The sequence below is a fragment of the Ornithorhynchus anatinus genome, chromosome 7 (assembly GCF_004115215.2).
Source record: "Ornithorhynchus anatinus isolate Pmale09 chromosome 7, mOrnAna1.pri.v4, whole genome shotgun sequence".
Classification (NCBI taxonomy): domain Eukaryota; kingdom Metazoa; phylum Chordata; class Mammalia; order Monotremata; family Ornithorhynchidae; genus Ornithorhynchus; species Ornithorhynchus anatinus.
Window position 1 is genome coordinate 48,881,382 of NC_041734.1, and position 24,445 is coordinate 48,905,826.

At 43.1% G+C, this 24,445-nt stretch overlaps 1 long non-coding RNA gene across 2 annotated transcripts in view; it reads left to right on the top strand.

Moving 5' to 3' along the window:
* Window positions 1–18,141, top strand: part of LOC114813342 — a 108,370-nt gene extending 90,229 nt beyond the window's left edge. For both annotated transcript variants that reach the window (XR_003761065.2, XR_005660152.1), the window contains exons 2-3: window positions 5,892–6,051; window positions 18,011–18,141. This is a non-coding gene — a long non-coding RNA (uncharacterized LOC114813342). The remainder of the gene's footprint in view (window positions 1–5,891; window positions 6,052–18,010) is intronic.
* Window positions 18,142–24,445: the final 6,304 nt, after the last annotated feature.

Here is a 24,445-nt window from a genome sequence, read left to right on the forward strand (position 1 = left end):
ACCTAAAGAGAAGCCCATATCTTTGCCATATGCCATACTGCACAGAATACTGCATGGTATGACGATGGTAATGGACAGAAGAAACAGAGACTTGTGTTAAGAATTCCAGCTTCCTACATGGAGCTCCGTTCATTTTAGTCTGTCAGTGCAAAGTCGGGAATTTAACTTTGCATTGGCTCAAATTTCTCCCATTTAGGATTTTTGACCTTTGGAGGTCCAAAATGGTAAACCTATGTGTCTTTTCTGAGCAGTCCAGATGGCTCGCAAAAGATCCTAAGACTCCCAGATTTAACCTGATTCCATTTGATTCTCCTTATTCAGTCATGTGACTCACTGCAGCAGCAGCAGGAGAAGCAGCGTGGCTCAGTGGAAAGAGCACGGGCTTTGGAGTCAGGGCTCATGAGTTCGAATCCCAGCTCTGCCACTTGTCGGCTGTGTGACTGTGGGCAAGTCACTTAACTTCTCTGTGCCTCAGTTCCCTCATCTGTAAAATGGGGATGAAGGCTGTGAGCCCCACGTGGGACAACCTGATTCCCCTATGTCTACCCCAGCGCTTAGAACAGTGCTCGGCACATAGTAAGCGCTTAACAAATACCAACATCATCATCACTGCATCTGCATCTAATATTTAGGGCATTAATGTTGAGAGGATCTCTTGCCATTATAATATTGCCCCCTCCCTAAAAGCAAGAACAATGGCAATAAATAGAGTCAAGGGGAAGAACATCTCGTAAAAACAATGGCAACGAAATAAAATCGAGGCGATGTACATTTCATTAACAAAATAAATAGGGTAATGAAAATATATACAGTTGAGCGGACGAGTACAGTGCTGAGGGGATGGGAAGGTAGAGGGGGAGGAGCAGAGGGAGATGGGGGAAAAAGCGGGTTAAGCTGCGGAGAGGTGAAGGGGGGGGGCGGTAGAGGGAGTAGAGGGAGAAGGGGAGCTCAGTCTGGGAAGGCCTCTTGGAGGAGGTGAGTTGGAGGAGGAGGTTCTCCTCATTGGAGGAGGTTCTCCAATGGTCTTAAAGAGTTCATGTGGCTGACAGAAGTGACTCACTTTCAGGGAGTGGCTAAAATACTCGAATAATCTATTTTAGAAAGAATATGCTTTTCCCAATTTTTCTCCTTGGAGCTATTTTTTTTCAATCTTATGCTTTTGATATCTAAAAATCTGGCATCCTTACCCCCAAAGAACAGCCTAACATCTTTGAAGAGTTCCTGACAAGGATTTCGTTTTATTCTGTTGGATGTTTTACTTAAGATTGTCATGACCACATCAGCACATGTAAAGCTAGAACTTCCTAAAAATAGATGGTAAATTCCATAACAAGTTAAATAACATGCTTTGGCAAAGGGGGAAAGGATTTGTTTAAGCATAGTTGAAAGGGCATTCAAATGAGCGTAGACCAATTTGTAAACAGTTGCTGTATTATTTACACTAAGTCTAAGCCTTGATGCCCACTGGAAGTTTTGTTCACCTTCTAGAATGTGCTATTCATTACTACATCCTTAAGTTTACACTTCTTTGTCATTCAGAAAGAAGACCAGTATAAAGGATTCTTGAAAAGCAACCTCCCACCAGACTAATTTTTTTGTGGGCTGAAACATGTTGTGAGGAATGTGTATCTTCAAATCTCTTCCTAAGTACTATTGTGTAATCTGGAAGTCACTCTCTCTGTTCTGTAAGATAGAGATATTCATGGAACAATCAGTCAATCGATGGTCTTTACTGAGTGCTTACTGTGTGCCTAGAACACTGAGGAAATGCCATCATGACCACCATCTTCAAGAAAGGGAAGAAATGACTTGAAACTCTCTTGGAACCTCATTAATCATGTACTCCTGACATCACAACAGGGCACAGTAGAAATGATCTTTGCTGCCTATCAGGTCCTGGAGCGTGACGACAAGATTTCGTTATGATGTTCCTAGACCTGACAAGCATTTTACATTATCAGAAGATCCGGACTCTGGCCACTACCAATAAAGTTGGGCTACACTCAGGAATTTGAAAGCCAGAATCTACTAACTCTATGGTACTCTCGCAAGCACTTAGTAGAGGCTTCTGCGCAGAGTAATTGCTTAACATATTCTATTGATTAATTTATTATGAAAGTTATTGGTCAATGATATGACTGACCACATCAGAATAGAAGGCACCTCCTGAAATGCTTTTTCTCCTCACCAATGGACCAGTAAAGGAGAACTCTGTTCTGGGTTGAGTCATGTTCAGCCTTTCTATGCATTTGAACTCGAGGCACCCCCGTGTGGGTCAAGGACAGTGTCCAACCTGTTTATCTTGTGTCTACACCAGCATTTAGAACAGTGTTTGGTCCATACGATTAAAAAAAAAAGATGCAGAATCTTAAACGATGTGGCTAAGCAGTTGAACAGTTGGGATATGGGATGCAGCATGGTCTAGTGGAAAGACCACGGGTCTGAGAGTCAGAGAACACGGGTTCTAATCCTGCCTCTGCCACATGTGTGCTGTGTGACTTTGGGCAAATCACTTCACTGTTCTGTGCCTCAGTTATCTCATCTGTAAAATGGGGATTAAGACTGTGAACCCCATGTGGGACAGGGACTGTGTCCAACACGATTACCTTGTATCTACCTCTGTGTTTAAAACAGTGCTTGGCACATAATAAGCACCTAACAAATACCACGGTCATTGTTATATGGGAGCAGGGGGCTGGTACGCAGCAGTGGGGTGACTGCTGTCTGGATGCAGAGTCTGGCAAAACCAAAAGAGGATTTGGGGAAGCAGCATGGCCTAGGGCATAGAGCAGGAGCCTAGGAGTCAAAAGGAACTGGTTTCTAATTCCAGCTCTGCCATTTGTCTGCTGTTTGACCTTGGGTGAGTCACTTTACTTCTCTGTGCCTCAGTTAACTCATTTGTAAAACAGGGATGAAGACTGTGAGCCCCATGTGGGACATGAAATGTATCCCACCTGATTAGCATGTTTCTACCCCAGCGCTTAGTACAGTGCCTGGTACACAGTAAGTGCTTAACAAATACCATAACGAAAAAGAAGAAGCTGATAACCGATTTCAGGATACACTCTTGATGATGTGTAGATTATTATGAATAGACTCAGAATCAGTAAAGCACTGTGGATTGATAACTAGTCAGGAAGAAGTCTGAGACTGTGTCAGCCCACACCTAGCAAACCCTACCTGCAACCCAGGAGCAACACCAGCGACTCAATCAATCAATTATATTTATTGAGAGCTTACTGTGTGCAGACCACTGTACTAAGTGCTTGCAAATTATAACAGAGTTGGTAGGCACTTTCCCTGCCCACAATGAGCTAACAGCCTATGGGGGAAACAGACATTGATATAAATGAATTATGCATCTGTACATAAGTGCTGTGGGGCTGAGGGAGGGGTAAACAAAGGGTGTAAATCCAAGTGCAAGGGTGACACACAAGGAAGTGGGAGAAGAGGAAATAGAGGCTTAATTGGAGAAGGCCTCTTGGAAGAGAGGTGATTTTAACAAAGTTTTGAAGGTGGGGAGAGTGGCTATCGATCAGATAAGAAAGAGGGTGCTCCAGGTGAGAGGCAGGACGTGGGAGAGAGGTCGGCTGTGAGAGATGAGATTGAGGTACGGTGAGTAGGTTGGCAGTAAATTATGTAACCTGGATAGCCTCATTGTTCAGTAATACAAGGGAGAGCAAGGAGGTGAAAAGCTGAAAGCAATGTGTTCATTGAGAAATTCAAAATTGTTGTTTAACATCAACATGGAGTCAGTTCAAACCAAAGTCATGTAGGGCAATGGTAGTGTCCATCTGTCTTAATGTGAAACTGGATCTACTTCAGATACCGTGTTTTAGAGCAGTTTTACCAACACCACCTACATCCAACACATCACTCATAGCTAAGTGTTTAGCACAGTGCTTTTCATGCATTAAGCACTCAGTAAATACAATTGAATGATAGAGGAGCTTCTACATGCCAAGTAGTAAGACAGGATTGTCAACAGTGAAGACCTAGAACACAGTCAGATCACCAGCATCCTAATGCTCGGGACGTGTATCCCCCTCAAGAAACTTAAGTGGTTCAAACAAAAACTCCTCACCATTGGCTTCAAAGCAGTCCATTACCTTTCCCCCTCCTATCTCACCTCACTACTCTCCTACTACATCCCAGCCTGCACACTTCACTCCTCTAATTTTAACCTTCTCAGTATGCTTCGATCTCACCTATCTCACCGCTGACCCTTCGCCCACATCCTGCCTCTGGCCTGGAACGCCCTCCCTCCTCAAATCCGACAGACAATTATTTACTCTCCCTGCATTCAAAGCTTTATTGAGGGCTCCAAGAGGCCTTCCCTAAGCTCCCCTTTCCTCTTCTCCCGCTCCCTTCTGTTTTGCCCTGACTTGCTCCCTTCTTCATCCTCCCTCCCAGCCCCACAGCACCTATGTACATATCTATAATTGATTTATTGATATTAATGTCTGTCACCCCATCTTTGGACTGTGGGCAGGGAATATGCCTGTTTATTACTGTATTCTCCCAAGCGCTTAGTACAGTGTTCTGCACACAGTAAACGCTCAATAAATACGATTGAGTGAGTGAACATCGCACCTACGCTGGATTGGAAATGGATGGAAAGGGGATAATAGCAGGATAACTAAGTAACTGCTCTATGATGACTTAGAATGGAGGAACCATAAACAGGATGGATAAAATAAAATCTTTAAAGACCCAATCAGGCAAAACCATAAATGATGTAACATAACAGGGACAGCTAAGAGGCAGCCACAGAAGACAGGATAGCCTGGTGCAAAGCAATTACCAATAGAATAACTGTCTTCAGGTGTGGCTTCTGGACAATTATGAAAAAAAATAGCACCAGGCAATGTGAGTTCAAACATAACAGTCCAGTTCTAATTCCACCCAAATCATAATTCTACTGTTGCTCTTTCTGATTTTCTCCAATACATACTTTCCATCACATGGGTAAAATAGGATTATATGTTAAGTCCAGATCTGTTCAACCTGTTACATTCTGTCATGTTTGACGATGAGACTATAGACCATTTATTGTATGTTTCCAAGAGCCTAGTACAACGACTTGCACAAAATAGGCACCCAATAAATACTGTTGACGATGGCTATTGATGATTTTACTGATCCATAGTTGGGTTCGGTGTCAACAGGATATCCATATATTCTAATTTGAAGATGTATAAAGCTGAAGTGAAGCCCAGTTTATAACCAAGTCCATAGTATATTCTAAGTACCTACTCTGCTCAGAGTACTGTCCTAAGTACTTGGGATGATACAATAGAGTTAGAAAACTGGATTCCTGCTCTCAAGGAGCTTAGAGATTTTGTCATTCCATCCATAAAGGTGACCTGCACGTAAAAAAAAATTGCATACACCTCCAAATGTGCTGCACCGCTGACCATTTATTTGCCTGTCGCACTCCATGCCTTAGTATGCAACTGGCAGGGTGGAGAAAGTGCAGTTCTTCCTATGCAAATCTTCAGCACTATACTCATTTCCACTGTGCAGGTTCTCAATAGCAAAGTATTAGGATTGGAGCTTGCCTGTAATTTTCTACAAGAGACTCATCTTCATCACTGCCCTCCTCAAGTGATATGAGTTGTTGGCTGCTTGGGCAGCGATTCTTTCAACTCTGTACATGTATGAATTTTTCAGCCAGTGACATCATCTTTAAAAGTCAGCTTTATGGTCTTTGTAATGCCAAACAGGAATCCAGCATGTTTTACTTTGCAAATACTCTCAACTATCCTATCTCTTGTTTCTGCTAACCCCTTTGCCTTTTGCAATAAGCACAACCTTTAGGAGTAATGGACTCACTGAGGATGGAGAATTAGTCCCTTTCCCAAAATATGTATCTTTTCTTCTTATTTTAGGGCATAATTTTGAAAAACAAAACACGAAAAAGAGAAACATGCACTGGCCCTGAAAGGAGTGAAGGAAAATGAGACTGCACCACCGGATCCACAGAGGGAGACGGAAAAAGAAAAAGGAAAGGAGCCATGAACAGAAACAAACATAACCTTTTCCTAAAAGGTGAGCTTAGACTAATACTCCAGCTGTGACAGATGGGCCTTTTCCAAGATGCCTTTCTCAGAAGATCTTTGGGGGTTCAATGGACATCATGTATGAGGGTGGCAGGAGGGGGAATTGGCACTTCACTCCGTGAAACGGATGCTCCGACCAATCACTTCTCCTGATGAAGCAGTGATCTGACCAAAAGTAGGTCATGGGAGCAGATGTAAAGTTTGCTTGTTTACTTTGTACACATTCAATAACCTTCAGAATGGGCTGTAGAGTTTCAAGCCTTACAGGGTTGAGCAGATCCAACAAAAGAGAATGGATGAAAGAGTGCCTTTGGAAGCCTGAAAGAAACACACACACACACACACACACACACACACACACATACAGAGCTATGAAAAATAGCTTATGCAACTGTAGCAGCTTCTAGGGACAGCAGAACACGCGGAATCCTCCTCAGAAGGAACTTGGCCCCTGTATCCACATTTCAAACACTCTATCTTTACTCAAGAAAATCGATTACTATTTCATCTTTATTCTTTTCCCCTTTTAAATTAACCAAAGGACATTGTGATGCAAAACAAACAAAAATAAACTTAATGAAGAACCTAAACTTGGACCACCTGGTTGCTACTGGAGATCTAAAAGTGGCCATAGACGAGCAGGGATTTTTAATCAGTAAAGTAGGGATTTAATACCCCTTCTTCCTCCTACTTAGATTGAGAGCCCAAATGGGACAGGGACTGTGTCCTAACGTGATTAAACTGTGTCTATCCCAATCAACCGTCAATCATATTTATTGAGTGCTTATTGGGTGCAGAGCACTTTTCTAAGCACTTAGGAGAATAAAACAGAGGTGGTAGACATGTTCCCTGCCCACAAGAACAGTGTTTGATGCATAAGTGCTTAATGTACACTATTATTATTGTCATTAATATAGGGTTGGCAGGTATGATGTCTGTGATATTTTGTAGAGCTCAGCAGATTATCACCATGCTTCCTGGGAAACTTTGAGTATAATGAGAGAAGGAGAGAGAAAATGAGCCAATAAGAATATTTCTGGATACCACTTGTGGAATCATTGTTCTTTCCTTTACTGCTGTATAATTTATTTCATTTGTTTGCTTTTTTCCTCTATATTATCACCACCAAATCTTTTTGCTTGGTACTGGATTGCTGAGTGTTGTTTAGGGCATTACTAATATCAAGAAAATGATATACTTCTCTTGGTTGGCTGTTGGGCCAACATGTTGGAATGCTAGAAATCAATCACATTTAAAAAAAAAAACACAAAACTTCTTAAATTGGTTTCTCCCCTTCCCTACAGCTAAAATACCAATCTAAGCATTTTTCCCCCCTAAAGTTCCAAAAGGATTCAACTATTTCAGTTACCAGATCAATTTCCTAAAATACAATTCTGGGAAAGTAAAGGTAGACTCATAATCAGGATTATTTTGTATTTGGTGAGGATGACATCAATTTTCATTTTACATTGAATTGACCATAAATTGGCATATGTATCATGTCTCAGAAATCCAGTGGATACAACTAAACCTTAAATTTTCTCAGCTGATCACGTTACAGCTACATCCCTGGTAATACCTTGATTTTTCTCATTCTTTTACTTTTATTTTCTTAAAATATCGCTATATATTGGGCTTACAGCAGGCAAACTGCAGGACAGATCAATACAATAATAATATTTTGAGGACACATCTTTTATTGCCTAACAGTTACTATATTTCCAGCCTCCTTTACTCCCAAAGGAATAGGTAACAAGTATTTTGTTTTCTATCAATCATATTTATTGAGAGCTTACTGTGTGCAAAACACTATACTAAGTGCTTTGGTGAGTACAACACGGCTGGTAGATAAATTCCCTGTCCACAATGAGCTTACAGTCTAGCAAGTGCTTAGCTTCACTCTCAAATCTACACTTTCGAAACCCTCTTCAAAACCCAACATCGCCAGCATCATCCCCTGCCTAATCTTCCCGGCTTTGAAACTCCATCAATCACCTTTGTTCTTAGTACTCTCTTGCTTATTTGCTTCTCATCTTAATGTTCACTTAGTTGCTTTCTTTCACCTTATTTATATCATTGCTCTTTTACTTATTGCATATTTGGCAATATGTACCTCCCCGTTAGATTGTAACATGATAGGTGGCAGGAGTAACTTATTTTACTTTCATCGTGTTTCCCCCAAAGGAACACAGAATTCTATACCAAGTGTGCCCTCAAAATATGCTATCAATGGTAATGAACTCGGACTTACTGAAAAATAGGGGTGGCTCCGTGAGTATCCTAAGTGTCCTTTAGGTATGGGGAGGATTTTGGGGGATAGAGATCCCATTGGATTCCTTTATGAATCCATGCTCATGCCTTCCAAGGGACTAAGGACAGTCATAGCAAAGACTGGTGTGTGGTGTCAACCTGATGATGCCCTGATTTTTTGGTAGCATCGACCCAAAATGTGTGCAAAGTGGTCCTTCAGCCTCAAAATGACTCTACTAATTAAGAGAGTGAATGGAAGTGACAAATCCATGCACAGCCAACAATTCCTTCCTTCCCCTCCTCCATTTCCACCTAGAATGCCTGTCGGTATTCCCTTATCTACAGAAGTAACTTGTTGCTAAGAGTACACCTGCATCCAATACAAACTTAAGTATGGCTACTCATTTCCTTCTATGTTTTGGAAATGTATCATAATGTATAATTTAAGATAATAATAATAATGATCGCATTTGTTAAGCCCTTACTATGTGCAAAGCACCATTCTAATCACTGCGTTTGGGGGGATACAGGTGATCAGGTTGTCCCACGTGGGGCTCACAGTCTTAATCCCCATTTTCCAGATGAGGTAACTGAGGCACAGAGAAGTTCCGTGACTTGCCCAAAGTTACACAGCTGACAAGTGGTGGAGCCGGCATTAGAACCCATGACCTCTGATTCCCAAGCCCGGGCTCTTTCTACTGAGCCACGCTGCTTCTCAGAATGGGATTTTCCTGAACTCACTCTACAAGCCCCTAAGTGCAGAGCCAGATAGGAACATACTTGATTCCCACACTTGTCCATTGCCTCCTTCCTACCAAAGATCTAGGAGACATCACTCTCCAGTACTAGTAAAAATCCCTAGAGATTTTCAGAGAAAAATCTTCCACGGCAGAAAGCACTGTTATCACCCAGCATTATGTAACTGTTGCTTGGAACAGTGGAACTAAAGAGCCGAGATAAGTTATTCATTTATAAAAATGAGGGACTCCAAGTGCCTCTGTGGGCAGCCTTCATTTACACAGGTGCCATTTTCTTGGCAAGTTCTCTCCTACAGGCAGTGATCTTGGGTCCGTTTTGGATTCTCTCCCTCCCCAGTGCCTTTTGTTTTCTTTTGTTTTTTGTTTCCTTAGCTTAAATGTATATAGGGAAGAGATTCCCCATTGTGAAGGAAATCTTTGAGGAATTCCTTTTTTCCGGCTTCCAGGTTTCACTGAGGGACAAATGCAGGGTTCACCAAGGGTCCAGGGGTTCGAAATGCTTTCATAACCTCGTGCCCCAGCCGTGGCATCTTTAAGACTGCAGAGACTGTGGATTTCCTCAGAAAAGTATCAATCTGAAGTTACAGCATCTGGTTTCCAGAGGCCTGGTTTTCTGCCAAACTTTCCAGCTGGCTTTGATTGAGGGACAGGAAGGTTAAGTGACTTACCCGCTATCACACAGCAAGGCGGTAGTCTGGCCCCACCTAGAACCCAGGCTCCCAGGCTCTTTGTTCTGACCAGGGTCTTCCTAACTTATGGTCCTCATTTGAGCAATTAAGCCCTCTTTTCACCGACTCACTCTCCCTTCTGCATGGTCTATGTGCTTGGATCTGTACCCTCTGGGTATTTAGAATTCTTCTTCTCTTCAATAGTATTTATTGAGCGCTTACTATGTGCAGGGCACTGTACTAAGCGCTTGGAAAGTACAGTTCGGCAACAGACAGAAACAATCCCTGCCCAATACTGGGCTCACAGTCTAAATGACCCTATCCTCAGCCCACAGCATTTATGTACATATCCATAAAGCATTTATTTATATTAACGTCTGTCTCCCCCTTAGACTCTAAGGTCCTTGTGGGCAGGGAAGAGATCGACCAACTTTGCTGTATTGTGCACCCCCAAGCACTTAGTTACATACAGTACGCATTCAATAAATACCACTGATTGATTGATTGTTGGGGACAAGCTAATGTAAAGCATCCCAATACACAAGGAATGTGAACCAGGAGAACCAGACTGCCTAGCCCCCTTTTGAGAACCTGACAACACCATCCATTTGGAGAGTTTGGTGGAGACCATTTTCCCACACACCATTTTCCAGTTTTGCAGGCATCAAGCAAGAACAGAAGCATATTTTCTCCTGGTTCTCTCCACCCCTCCCAAGCCCGCCTTTCCTTTCAATTTTTTTTTTTAAACCAACTGTGCCAAAGGACATGCAATTCATATGTTTCCAATTCATTTACACTCAGCTCACCAAAATGCTGCTTTTTAAAGCTGTTTGATGTCCAGTAGGCCTGATGAGTCTTTATAATGAGCCTTTTTAAGGCTCCCTCTTGAAACCACTGAGCCTCATTTTACCAACTAAATGAAATTCTCTTTTAAAAAATGCTCCAATTGAATTCCAAACCTGGAGCTCAAGAGGTGTGAGGGGTCGAGACATCAGAAACCCAGATTATTTTTCCCTTTGACTTTCCTATTTCAGCTACTAAAAAAAACAAACAAACCTACCCGAAAGTGTGATGTCAACTGGAATACCAGACAGTGAACCGGCAAGGCAGTCACTTTCATTACACTCTTAGACATAACACATTGCTCTTGACATGCTTCTGGCAGAAGTCCTCCCCACCCCCTACTCACTATACCCCTTCTACTGCTATCCTGCTCTCCCTATCTTAACTCACCCCTCTACTTTCCCTGCTCCCACTTTCCTGACTCCCTTGGGCTCTCTATCTTTCTCCCCCTCTACCCACCAGGCTGGCCCAGCCCTCATAATTTGTCGGGCTCTTTTTTTTTATTCCAACCTTTTAATTTCTAATTTTTCAGTCACCATCATTCCCACTGTCCCCTTCCCCAGCTTGCAGCTCCTTCCACCCTCCTGAAGTAAGCCAATAAAATGGGGCAGGACCAGGACAGGATAGTGGAAGGGCAGGTCGTGATGGAGGTGGCTTGGGAGGGGGTCACTATCACCTGGTCTTGGCCACATCTGGCCTCGATGCCCCACTTTTGGCAGGCCCAGGAAGGTGTGTGTGTGTGTAGGGGGGTGGATCCCTGGTCCAACCTCCTATCGCATTATAGTCGGATATCTGTATCAACAACCTTCTCAATGGTCTCGCTGCCTCCAGCCTCCCCCATTCAATCCATACTCCAAGCTGCTGCACAAAGCATCGTCTCATTTCGTAGCATCTCTCAGCACATGTAACTGTATTCCTCAAAACCTCCAATCTCCTTCAACATCAAGGCAAAGCTCCTTATCAAAACCGTCTCTGTTCTTCAGCAATTCTTGCAACCCCAACCCTAACTTTAGCTCTCTTCACCAGCTATTCTGCAGCTCACATTCATTGTACCTCCTGAAGTCATTCATTCATTTAATAGTATTTATTGAGCGCTTACTATGTGCAGGACACTGTGCTAAGCGCTTTGAATGTACAATACGGCAATAGATAGAGACAATCCCTGCCCAACAACAGGATCACAGATCAATGATCACCCTTAATATCCTCATATATTTGTGAATTTTATTCTATTTGTTTCACACAGGCATGTTTGCGTTGCTTCCAGCTTTATACTTGTCCTTTCTACCTAATTTTTTTTTGTCCATATTCCCATTAGATTTTAAGATCCTTGAGGGCAGGGAATATGTATTTTGCTACTGATGTACTCGCTCACCCACGTAATGCAATACCCAGCACTCAATAGGTATTCATTAAATGTCATTGATGGATTGATCCCAAGTCAGGATAGGTGAAAGGGACAGCAGTTGCAGTGGCCGCTAAGTTAAAAATAAAAATGAAAATAAAAATGCTGGGGCAGTAAGAGATTGGGCCATCCACGTTGGCGAGAAGTGTCATAGGGTGACAGAGTGGAGCATTTCAGGACCCTGGCAAGGGATGGAGGGGTGAGTTCAAGGTATGAGAAAAAAAGGGCTGAAAGCCACATCACAACATCTGAGAGTAGAGAGGTCAGGAGGAGAGGTGCAGGGCTGGAAAAGACTTTCTTACCTGGCAAGTGAATCCACTAATACAGAAAACCTTGCGCAAAGCTCTTCGACGGGGAGTTATTTGCTCCGGGGCGTCGTGGAACCCTCAGGTTACCCCCTGCAAAAGAAAAGGGATGTTTTGAACTTTTCTCCTCATTCTGTAAAAATAATCTGCCCTCCCTCAGATGATGTTGAATCTTCATTTAACCTATGAGAGCCTCCTGGGGTGAGCCATGAATGTAGGAGTTTGGAGTGCATGCCTTGGGAATAAGAAAACTGAACATATAAGGAAAGGGAAACATGAAAGAGCAAAGGAGAAGGAAAGCAGTACTTAGAAACCTAACAGCAAATTCTAGTTCCTGCGTTGTGAACAGCCCCACTGAGAGACACTCCTCAAGCAATGCTACCCTAAGCTTCCTTTTCTTTAGCAGTGGCCCTCTGCACACCCTAAAGTCATTTAACTTTAAATGAAAAAGGTGAGGTGCAGATGAAACGAGCAGTTTCACTATAAATTGTTTTACTGTGTCTCTGGGGATCAGTAACACCTCCATCAGAGAGAAGCTTAAATAAGCAATGGGTTTCCTGTTCTCTCTCCTCCGCTTCCCCGAGCAGTTTAAATAAGCATTCAGTTTCCCTCCCCCTTCCTCCTCCCCTCCAGCCTCACCGTTTCCCTTGGGGTCATTTTGCATTATCTCCTCAGGGGAATAGCATCCAGTCAGAAATGGAGAACTTTTCCCATATGGCACAGACCGCACTGGCTCCCTGCCTCACTTGGGCTTCAGCCCCTTGTAATTTCCCTTTCTCTTCCTGGTTTTCACTGAAGACTTTGACCAGACAGCCGATGAATTCCCTACATTTAACTGGATTACTGACCTTCCCTGAGCTCTCTCCCCTCGCAAACAGGAGGAAAAAAATGAGGCCACTGATTTCTTTTTTTTCAAATGATATCTGTTAAGTGCTTACTATGTTCCAGGCACAGTACTAAGCGCTGGGGTAGGTACAAGCTATTGAGGTTAGATGCAGTCCACGTCCCACATGGGGCTCATAATCTTAATCCCCATTTTACAGATAGGGTAAGTGAGGCGCAGAGAAGCTAAGGGACTGCCCAGTTTCCCACAGCAGACCAAGACCAAGAGCTAGGACTAGAACTCAAGTCCTTCCGACTCCCAGACCAGTGCTCTAGCCACTAGGTGAATGTCATGCACCCTCTAACGTCTAGCCAGCTGTCTGGCTGTCTGAGTTAAGGTGGTTTGGACGATCCCCAGTCTTTCTTCTACAATTGGGGCCACACTTAAAAAAACATGGGTGGGAAAAATCACTCAGATGGAAAATGGCATATATTTGTTATGGTCCATACTGCCCCTGTAAGATGATAGAAGTGGGGGAAGGTGAGCTGCTGCGGGAGACATTTAAAAGAGAATGCAGAACACACTGCTTCCCATATTTCCTTTCCACCCCACCATTTGAGATCTGTATCTTGTTTCAAGAGCGTGAGAGCTGTGCTTCTGGAAGAGCTTTGTCTTGAGTGATACAAATCCAAAGACCCATCTGGCAGTCCGTGTTCATGAACAGGACCGAAAAGAGTAGTCACCAATTCTACTGTACTCTCCCAAGTGCTTAGTATAGTGTTGTGCACAAAATAAGCACTCGATAAATACCATGAATGAACTGAAAGCAGGAGCTAAATTTCCAAGTCTAGCTAAATCAGAACTCCACAGTTAGATTTAGTTTCACAAGTCTGTACTCCTTTCAGCTCTGGGAATGCAGATAACGACTCTCTTATCGTGAGGGGAGTGGAGTTGAGGATCCAGGGAGGATGCTTCTGCCTCTTCCGGGGGTCTTTTTGGACCCGGCGGGCAACACCACAGTGGCTGTCAGTAGTGATAGCTGTATTCGCCACAGCTGAGGGTAATTACCCTCATCCTTCCTGCTCCCCTGAAATGTTGGGGAATAGGTCCACAGGGTAGACCTGGCAGGGTGGAATTCTAAGAGGGTAGTAGGGGCACCTGATTCGTTCATCTTCACAAGCTCACAAGAGATGGCTGCATAAAGGTTTGTACTGTATCACGAACCCCATGTTGAAGCTGGATAAACTGAGGTAAAAAGGGATTTAAACCTGGAATGAGCCTTATAAACACATCTCCTGCTAGTTTAGAATCGTATCCTATGAGATGCGAGTTTGATCAAGAAGCAGGGGACCATCCAGTTTCAAAAGCAGCTTCAAGAAATCTGGTTCTGTGGGTTTGGGCAAGACATTTAAATGGTAACTAAAAAGCCAGGCACCAGCTAGAATCAGTGTACTACATTCCATCCGGAAGAAATCATTGAGAAAAGCTAGGAGAATTAAATAGTGGAATTTACTGAGGATTTACTTTGTGTGCGGAGCACTGTACTAAGATTTTAGAGAGTACATTAGTGTGGGTAGACAAGATCCCTACCCTCAAGGAGCTTACAGGGGGTAGCACATCTACCAACACTCGTGTCATGTTCATTTTAACTATCTTCGAGGCAGAAAGATCCCCATCTGCATGAAGCTAAAACTAGTCTTAAATACAGAGACCTGGGGAATGTAAGCCTCACTGTACCCCAATATCAAGCCATTCCATCAATTCCACTTCTGATACTTCCCTCACCCTCCCCTCCCAACGCCCCCAACTAGACTGTAAGCTCATTGTGGGTAGGGAATGTGTATATTATGTGCTCTCCCAAATGCCTAATACAGTGCTCTGCCCACAGTAAGCACTCAATAAAAATAACTGAATGAATTTCACGTTTAACCGGCTTGTGGAATCTCTTTCCCATCAAATTTATGGCCATGCCCAGTGCGGTGGAAAAGGGAAGACTAAGATATTATTCAATTAAATCATTTACAGACATTAGAATATTCAGATATTCAATTAAGTTGCTTCCTTTCGATTGTAGCAATTCACCTGAAATTCTAAAATTAGTAGGGCAACATTTTCCTTTAAGACTACAAACTATGAGGCTGGATAATGTCTCCCGCTCTAGACTGTGAGCTTGTTGTGGGTAGGGAATGTGTCTCTTTGTTGTTGTACTCTTCCAAGAGCTTAGTACAATGCTTTGGACACAGAAAGTGCTCAATTTATATGACTGATTGAATGAAAGAATAATGGGCCCAGTTACTCCCCTAAAAGTCTATTGTATATGATTTTAATTGTGGGGATTATTCTTAAAAAAAAGACACCTTTCCAATAAGTGATCTTCAGTCCAGAGCAAATGAAGCAGCTTCCCATGAAGCCCTCACTAAACTGTCAATTCATCATATACCCGCCAAACGCTGCAAGGGTAGAAGAGACAACTCCAAATATATGCAAATCATAAACAAGCCCAAATCAAAAGAGATTTCTAGGTATTTGTTGCTCAAACCAAACCTTTCCTGGATGTGTTCTAAACCTTTGAGCAGTGATCTTCCAAACCACGAGGACAAAGAAAAGGCACAGTACTAAACCTTCATGGACTAAGTAGGAAAGAGATTGTCCTTTAAAGACACATACATGGAAGTGTTCTCACTGTCCACAGTGTCATATTTGATCTAAAGGAAAAGTCTCCTACTCTTTCTTGACTTTAATATATTGGGTTACTTTACAAAGTAGCTCAAAACCTTTCCCTCTAATTTTCAAGGAATCTTTACAGATAAGGTCAAGGTTTCCCCATTTTGGAAGTGGATAAGGCATAGACAAGTAGAGATCAGTTCAAGGTTCAACTTAATGCCAAAGCCAAGAATTCAGCCTAGGCCTCTTGATAATGACAAGAATAATGATAATAATAGTATCTGTTAAGTGCTTACTATGAGTCAAGCACTGTTCTAAGCACAGCCCAACCTGATTAGCTTGTATTACCAGAGCTCAGGACAGTGCCTTGCGCGTTAAAAAAACAAAAAACACAGTCCCTGTCTCACATGGGTCTCACAGTCTTAATTCCCATTTTACAGGTGAAGTAACTGAGGCACAGAGACACTTGTCCAAAGTTACACAGTACACAAGTGGCAAAGCCAGGAGTAGAACTCAGGTCCTTTTGACTCCCAGGCCTGTGCTCTAACCACCTAATCATGCTGCTTCAAGACTGTAAGCTTGTTGTGGGCCCGGAACATGTCTGCTAACTCTGTCGTATTGAACTCTCCCAAGCGCTTAGTACAGTACTCTGCACATAGTAAGCACTCAATAAATACCACTGATGATGATGATATCTGCTCCCAGGTTCCATCTACCCACAAGCTTCTCTACCATCTTTTCTTGCTTTTCAAGGAGAGGGTGACAATTCCATTAATGTTTGAATTGTAGGACTAATGACTTACATAGTGATCAATCAGAAAACTCAAATCTAAAAATATGTTCCCGCTTGTCCCTTTGTCTGTCTTCTAGTAGAAGTCTATGAGTTAATAGAGAGAATGGCTTTAGAAATATCCTGAGATAATGTGTTGTCTTTGTGCTTAGATGTGATCTCACATTCATTTTCAGAGTCCACAACCTTTCAAGTCTGTCTCTTTCCCATAGCGGGAACTCAAAGTCCTGGGGTACATTTAAGGGAGAGAGGAGGGTCAACAAAGTAGAAGATAGAGATGGTTTGGAGCCAGCTGCATTGTGCATGGAATGAATATTTGTGAACTCTGAGAAATACGGAGAGTCTCATCAATCTGTTGCTTTGGTTAACCCTTTCGTACAGATCTGGACCCAGTTATCTTTTAAGTGAGCAAGTGACCATAGGGGCTGCCAATAGGAGATAGAGAGCTGAGTTCTATTTGTTTGGGACTTGAAGAGCCATTTCTACTCCCATTTCCTTATCTGGATTTCTCATGAAAGTATCTGGTGATCAGTTGTTTTCCAAGTGCCCAGCTTGACAGGTGCCCCATTAATAATAGAGATGGACAGGAAGCCTAGGCCTTTAAATGGATTTGTTTAGGGACTTTTTTTCCCCTCTTGGTGCAAGGTCTGGTGCACAGCCTGGGGGAGGGGTGCGGGGGGCAGAGGAGGGAGGGGGAAGAGGAGGAGTGTGGTGGAAAGAGAGGCCAGAATAGCAGGGCTCTTCACGTGAGGGGGAGAGGAGGGAACAAGTCAGTGATGTATGGCCGTCTCCTGATAACTTAAAATCACTACCCCATTTGACATCTGATAAGATACTTCCTGCAAAAGTATGTTTATCCTGGAGAAAATTTATCATGCTTCCACTCCCTCCCACGAGGCCTGGAATTGGGAATTGGGTCCTGACTATAAATCTTGGCAGCTGCCGGAATCTTGAAACCTTAACTCCATGGTGCCACCGGAGGTTGGTAAGATAAACGTGTCAGACATGCAGCACACTGAGATATAACCCAGGATAGCCCAGGTATGCCGCTGACAGCCAGCTTGTGCTCTAACAGACATCTGTGCCTGTCACTTTTATCTCTGTTATTTCTTTAAAATTCTGCTAGGCCTCTAGCTGCTGGGCCTCTCCTTACCATCACCAACTTTACTCAGAAGGGACTGTAAGGGTGTTTAAGAATTGTCTTCTCCTCTTCGCTTCCATTTTTCTTTTACACTGACCCAAGGGGAAGGAAGGAGAGAAGAGAAAGAGGAGTCTAGTAACATCACCGTCATCATTCTATGTTCCTCGGCACATCAAAACGGAAGTGCTTTCTAGCAGTTAGAGCTGGTTCGGAACTCAGGGAGACTGGTTCTAATCCCAGGATTGCCCCCAAATCATACCTGAATTTTAAACTAAATGATTTTTACCTTTCTTTGCCCCAGGTTCTCCATCTATAAAAATCGGCAAAATGTCCCTGACTTCCAACCTTACTGGGATTAAATGCTGAGGAGGATGAAGAGGACGAGCAGGAAGAGGAGGGAAAAAAGTACTGGTATTTGTAAGCACTGTTCTAAGCACTGGAGTAGATACAAGGTAATCAGGTTGGACACAGTCCCTGTCCCACATGGGGCTCACAGTCTTAATCCCCATTTTACAGATGAGGGAACTGAGGCCCAGAGAAGTGAAGTGACTTACCCAAGGTCACACAGCAGACAAATGGACCTGGGATTAGAACCCAGCTCCCAGGCCCATGCTCTGTCCACTAGGCCACGCTGCTTAGAGTCAGTCACTGAGTGCAGAGCACTGTACTAAGCACTCGGGAGAGTACAATACAACAGCAAACAGACACATTCCCTGTCAACAATGAGCTTACGGCCTAGAGGAGGATAGGACCAAAGAGATCACATTTACAGGTAATGTGCACTTAGGACAAAAAAACATATCATATAAAACAATGATGCAGGTTGTAGAAAACAACATGCTCACCTGTTGCCCAGTGTCAAACAGTGGGCAAGAGGAGGGAGGAAAAATTCATTGGTATGGAGAATGCTATGAGTGAGCAAGGGGAGCCAGAATCATATTACCTAGGCCTCCAGTTGGACTGGCTCAGAGCAGCTGGCCGAGCAAATTCCCACAGCTACCAGAAGACTGGGTGAAAATTCTGAGTGTTGGTTTCACAAGGGATGGCTCTAAAGCTAGACAGAGAAGCACAGTAGCAGCTGGCTTCTCCTCTAAAATGACCAGATGACCCTTTTTCAAATTATGGACCATAATGAGACCCAGGAAATGCATATATTAGTATTCTTCAATTGCTTACTATGTGCCAGGCACTGAATTAAGCGCTGAGGTAGGTACAGGATAATCAAATTGGACACAGTACATGCCCCACTTGGGCTGACAGCTTTAATCTCCATTTCACAGAAGAGGCACAGAGAAGTTAAGTGACTTGCCAAAGGTCACCCTGCAGACAATTGGGGGAGATGGAATTAAGACCCAGGTCCTCTGACTCCCAGGCCCATGCTCTTTCCCCTAGGCCATGCTGCTTCTCAATATCTGGGAGGCATCAAGTGATTTATCAATTACAGAGTTGGTAGACATGTTTCCTGCTCCTAGGTGAACTTCACCATCACTGGTGTCTTCAAATAGCAAAGACAACTACATAATTCATTTAATTGTGTTAAATATACCGAGAAGCAATGCAGCCTAGGTGAAAGAGCCCAGCCTGGGGAGTCAGAGGACCTGAGTTCTAATCCCGGCTCCACCATTTGCCTGCAATGTTGATTTGAGCAAGCTACTTAACTTCTGAATGCTTCCGGTTCCCTCATTTGCAAAATGGGGATTCAATACCTGTTCTCCCTCCTACTACTGTAAGCCCCATTTAAGACCCGATTATCATGAATCTACCCCCAGCTCTTAATACAGAACTTGACATACAGTAACAAACAAATACCTAACAAATAGCACAGTCATTATTTAATGATGATTTTTCTTTGAGTGTTTGTACTGGCGCTATTAAAGTCCATCACTTTCTATTAACATTAACCTCTGAGGTGGTTTCTTTTCTGTGAATCATGAAATCCACTAGGGATATCATTGCTTTCATCTTCTATAACTGCAATTAGGTAAGGCCCAAATTACAAGTGGGAAAACTGAAGCACTAATTGAGACTTCCTCACAATGAGTCACTGATAGCAGGATTAGAACACAAGTCACTTGTCTCTGAATATTAGAGTCCTAGTCTAGACCTCACCGAAGCAGCCCATCACAACAGCTTTCTCATACCTTGAGCCCCCCACCCCCAAATAATCACAGATGGCAAATAGAGAACACTGGTGACCTTTGGTATGGTGACCACATACATTTACGCATACTATGGAAAAAGCAGCAAAAGCCAGAGTACACAGGATAATCAATGCCAATTTCCAAATGGTCGTTCCCAAGAACTTGCCGGTAAATCATTACTTATCTTTGACTGTACTGTGCTCTAACACTCAAAATGGTATAATAAATTGCAACACTTAATAACCAAACACTAAAACTAATTATAAATGGATGTTCCGTTCAAACAGAGTCTTGTCATGACTGATGATACTGCAGTAAGCGTCCTACATGGAGGTAACCAGAATGTCTTGTTTTCGTCTCCTCATCAAAGCTTGGCATTCTCCACTCAGGGTCATTTGCTCCCCTAAACCTCTCCACTCATGAGGGGTTTCTAAAACAGGGGTCACCTCATAACGATTTTGGCCTGCTCAGCTACTAATGAGTATGTTTTGGTGAGAGCTTCTCACTTTGAACCACTACCCGTGAAGCTGAACCCCAAGGAGTAGGCAAATGATAAATGATGGATTGTCCCTGCTCCACACAATCTGTCTTTTTGGCTGGTTTCATCCATCTGAAGATCCAGAGGTATCTGAGTCACCTGCCAAATGAGCCCAGACAGAGCCAGGGCAACAGAGGGAATGACAAGGATGTTCCCGTGATATGAAGTGTGCAAAAGAGGCCAGCAGTTATTAGCTGCTACAAAAAGCCATGTAGTAACGTGCACCTCTGGGTGACAGTGACAAGAAGCAGTGTGGTAAAGTGGATAGAGAGCGGACTTGGGAGTCAGAAGGTCATAGGTCCTAATTCCGGCCCACCACTTTATTGCTGTGTGACCTTGGGCAAGTCATTTAACATCTCTGTGCCTCTGTTACCTCATCTGTAAAACGGTATTGAGACTGAGCCCCACTTGGAACAGGGACTGTGTCCAACCCGATTTGCACGTATCCACCTCAGCGCTTAGTATATGTCTGGCACATAGTAAGTGCTCAACAAATACCACGGTTATCATTATCAGCACTTAGAACAGTGCTTGGCACATAGTAAGCGCTTAACAAATACCATTATTATTATTAAATGCAACCAAAAATATCAAGAAAGGTGAAAGAGAGACAAGTGAGATCCCTGCATTTTGTATCTGGAGAACCCACGGAGATCTTTTCCTACTAAGTTACAATGGTAGATGCTATAAGAAAAACAGAGACCCAGGGCTTTGGCTTACAGGGCCAATCAAGCATTTTTTTGAGCACTTACTATGTGTAGAGCACTGTACTGAGTGCTCAGTAGAGAACAATATAACAGAGATGGTAGCTGGGTTCCCTGTCCACAAGATGCTAACAGCCTAGGTCACAGTCACAACTCCAGGATAGTTGGTGCCAAATTATAAAGAAAGCTGAGCAGCCATGGCCAGAATTGCTAAACTCTAATTAGAGCATGTAATGATACATCCATTCCTAGACATCCTTTTGCTTTCATCTTTTCATCTCACTATCCTGGTTTTTTTTGCCACCTGGATAACATTAATAACAACATTGTTCTATTCTATCAAAGTTTCCCACAGCCAACACCACCATGTGGGCTGTGGGATCCCAGAAAAATGGCACCAACCTGAGAGATCCTTGCTGAAATCTGGAGATGGATAAGAATTGCCTGTTTTAGAGATTGACTTTCAGGTGAGCAGTAGAATCTTATGAAGTAATTAAATAAATGCAAGCTCTCTTGCTTCCAGGTGGCTTTTAAACCAATGAGTTACAAAATCCCTTCTGAAAGGACCACTGGAAAAATCTGTGACCACATTCTGACAGGAGCATTACTCTTCCAGAAGGTTTTCTGTTGCCAATCAACACAAATGGCTTACATTATTCTCTTCAGATAAAGCGTGGAGGGAGATAAGAGTTTGTGTAAACAATAGCATCTATTTCCTATGGCAAAATATACAAACAATACTTTTCATCTTGAAGTTGCCCACTGTGTTTGCTGAGGTGTTGAGAACTGGAGGGGCTCGCTTCCTTAATGAGATGTACCTGGACCTTTTTCTTTCTTTCTTCTAAAGGAAATGGAATGTGGGTGCTGTCGCACAGTCATGTCTTCTTCTACATCCATGCATTAATTGCATTCAGGATAAATTATTTCAAGGTGGGAGAGGGCCAAAGTATGTCTGTGAAGAAATGCATTTTGGGACCAAAATTTCAAATGATCCAACTATGAACCAAATTTTCCAGAAAGTTCAAAAAGACTTCATTTCTTCCTTAAGTTTTGGTGCAAATAGCAGCTGCTCCAATCCCCTCATAATGATCTCCACTAAGTGACACATCCTAAACTGGGGACTTCTGTATGCTATTTCTCCTTGCTATAGATTCCTGCTTGCTAGGTAAATTGTTAGGATGAGACGACCAGCCAAATCCTTTGCATTAGACCCATCCTGCAACTCAATTTCAAGGCAATCTCTGGACCCAAGAATTTTTAAATCCGTGGCTGCAGACAGAGCAGCGAGTCATCAACAGGGATGTGATAGAGTCTCCCTTCAAAAGTAACAGACAAGCCTTAGGTCTGCCTCTTCCGATGTTCACAGAGGCTGAAGCGTGAGACACGCAGCCCACCTTAGAGCATGCATCTGAAGGTTAGCAATAGGCTGCAGTTCAGTGCTTAAAGCCATCTTTTACCTAATGTGGTTCTCCTTAAAAGAGACAATTCATTTGCCCTCAAGCAACTGAATCGATTTATCCAATAATAGTATTTATCAAATGAATAACACAATAAAATGAATTAATTTATTGAACACTTACTGTGCTCTACAAGATATATTCCCTGCCTACAATGAGCTACAATCTTAACAGTCAGTTGGCACATCTGATGCCAAGAGGTCTGGTCTTTTATGTCACATGTTCCCCGCATATTTTGAAGCGAGTCTTCAATATGTCCCCCAACCACCTCTGAAATGTGTTCCATCTCTTGGACATCCTTATCGTTCATGCATTCCACCTGGCTGCACAATCACAACTGAGCTCTAGTAGACACTTTAAAGTCACCTCAGTAGCTGTGATCCCACAGTGTCTCGGAACCTTGATCGGTCAATGGTATTTATTAAGCGCTGTGTACTGAGCACTGTACTAGGCACTTGAGAGCAAATTACACAGTAAAACTGGTAGAAACGTTCAGGGTCCGCAAGGAGCTCATAGTTCAGATATGGAGATAGGCAAAATAAATTACTGATGGGTGAATGGAAGAGTATAAGGATATGGCAGAAGTGCTGTGCAGGCTAAGGTAAATATCAAATGCTTAAACGGTACCGATCCAAGTGATGTGGAAGGGAAGGTGAATAGGAGAAATGAGGGTCTAGTCAGGAAAGGCCTCAATTTTCACGATCAGATTTTGTCTTTTTTTCCCTATGGTATTTGTTAAGCGCTTATATTGTGCCAGGCACTGTTCTAAGCGCTGGGGTAGATGTAACTTAATCACCAAATGGGACTCACAGTCTTAATCTCCATTTTACAGATAAGGTAATTGAGAAGTGAGTGACTTGTCCACAATCACACAGCAGATAAGTGGTGGAGGCAGGATTAGAACCCAGGTCTTTCTGACTCCCAGGCCTGTGCTCTACCCACTAGACCATGCTGCTTGGTTCATGCAGCGACGGCAAGGCCGGGGCTTGTCCCGGAGGCTATAGCTGGGGTGTTTTGTCACCATCCCCTGGTCGGACCAGTGCCCCCTCTGCCCCGTTCTCAGCAGGCGGGCCCAGTGGGCACCAGTTGAAGTAGCCCAATCTGGCCTCCCCAGGTGGACCAGCCCACTCTCTGGCCCCTCAGTGGGGGCTCTCCACTTCAGAGAGCACAGATGGAGTTGGTAAAGTGGCTTGATGTTCCATCGATCTACACTAATCTATGTTAACACTCTGATAATAACATGACAAACATCAGTCTTTGCCTTAAGGTTGACTCCTCTCTCCTTCCAGACCCAAAACATCTTATTAATATCCTAATCCATAGCTGCAGCATTTTGTGAGCATATACAGCAGAAATAACAGAATTATTTGTCGCCTTTAGCTGCCCACCACCGACAGAAATCATCAGAGCAGGCACTGGGCTTCAGTCAGAATCCAGCTTTTTCCAGACTGATTTTTGGTCCAAAGCGACAAGAACTTTATTGCCAACTGTGCAAAACTTTCAACAAGAAAATGTATGTCTATAAGAGGGTCGGACACTACTGCACAATCATCCACAAGTAGTAGCTTAAGGACAAGGATCTTAGTCATCCATGTTTTTTCTTAAAGTTGCTGAAAATTTGAAAGTCCACCATCTGGGTTATGCTACCCAGCGATCCCAGACACTAGCCCTAACCCAGTGCTCAGAGAGCAATTTGAGCAGCCTTAGCAATATATATATATATATATATTTTTTTCTCTGCAGGGACAAGTCTTGAATCCAAGAGGATTTGCAAAATAATTTCAAAGTTTTATTTTAAGACTTTAGCCATCTTCTGGGGTTTTGTTTTTGGCAAGAAAGAATTTCCCACTTCATCCCAGAAAATCTCAGCAACTGCAAAAACACAAACTCGGCTAT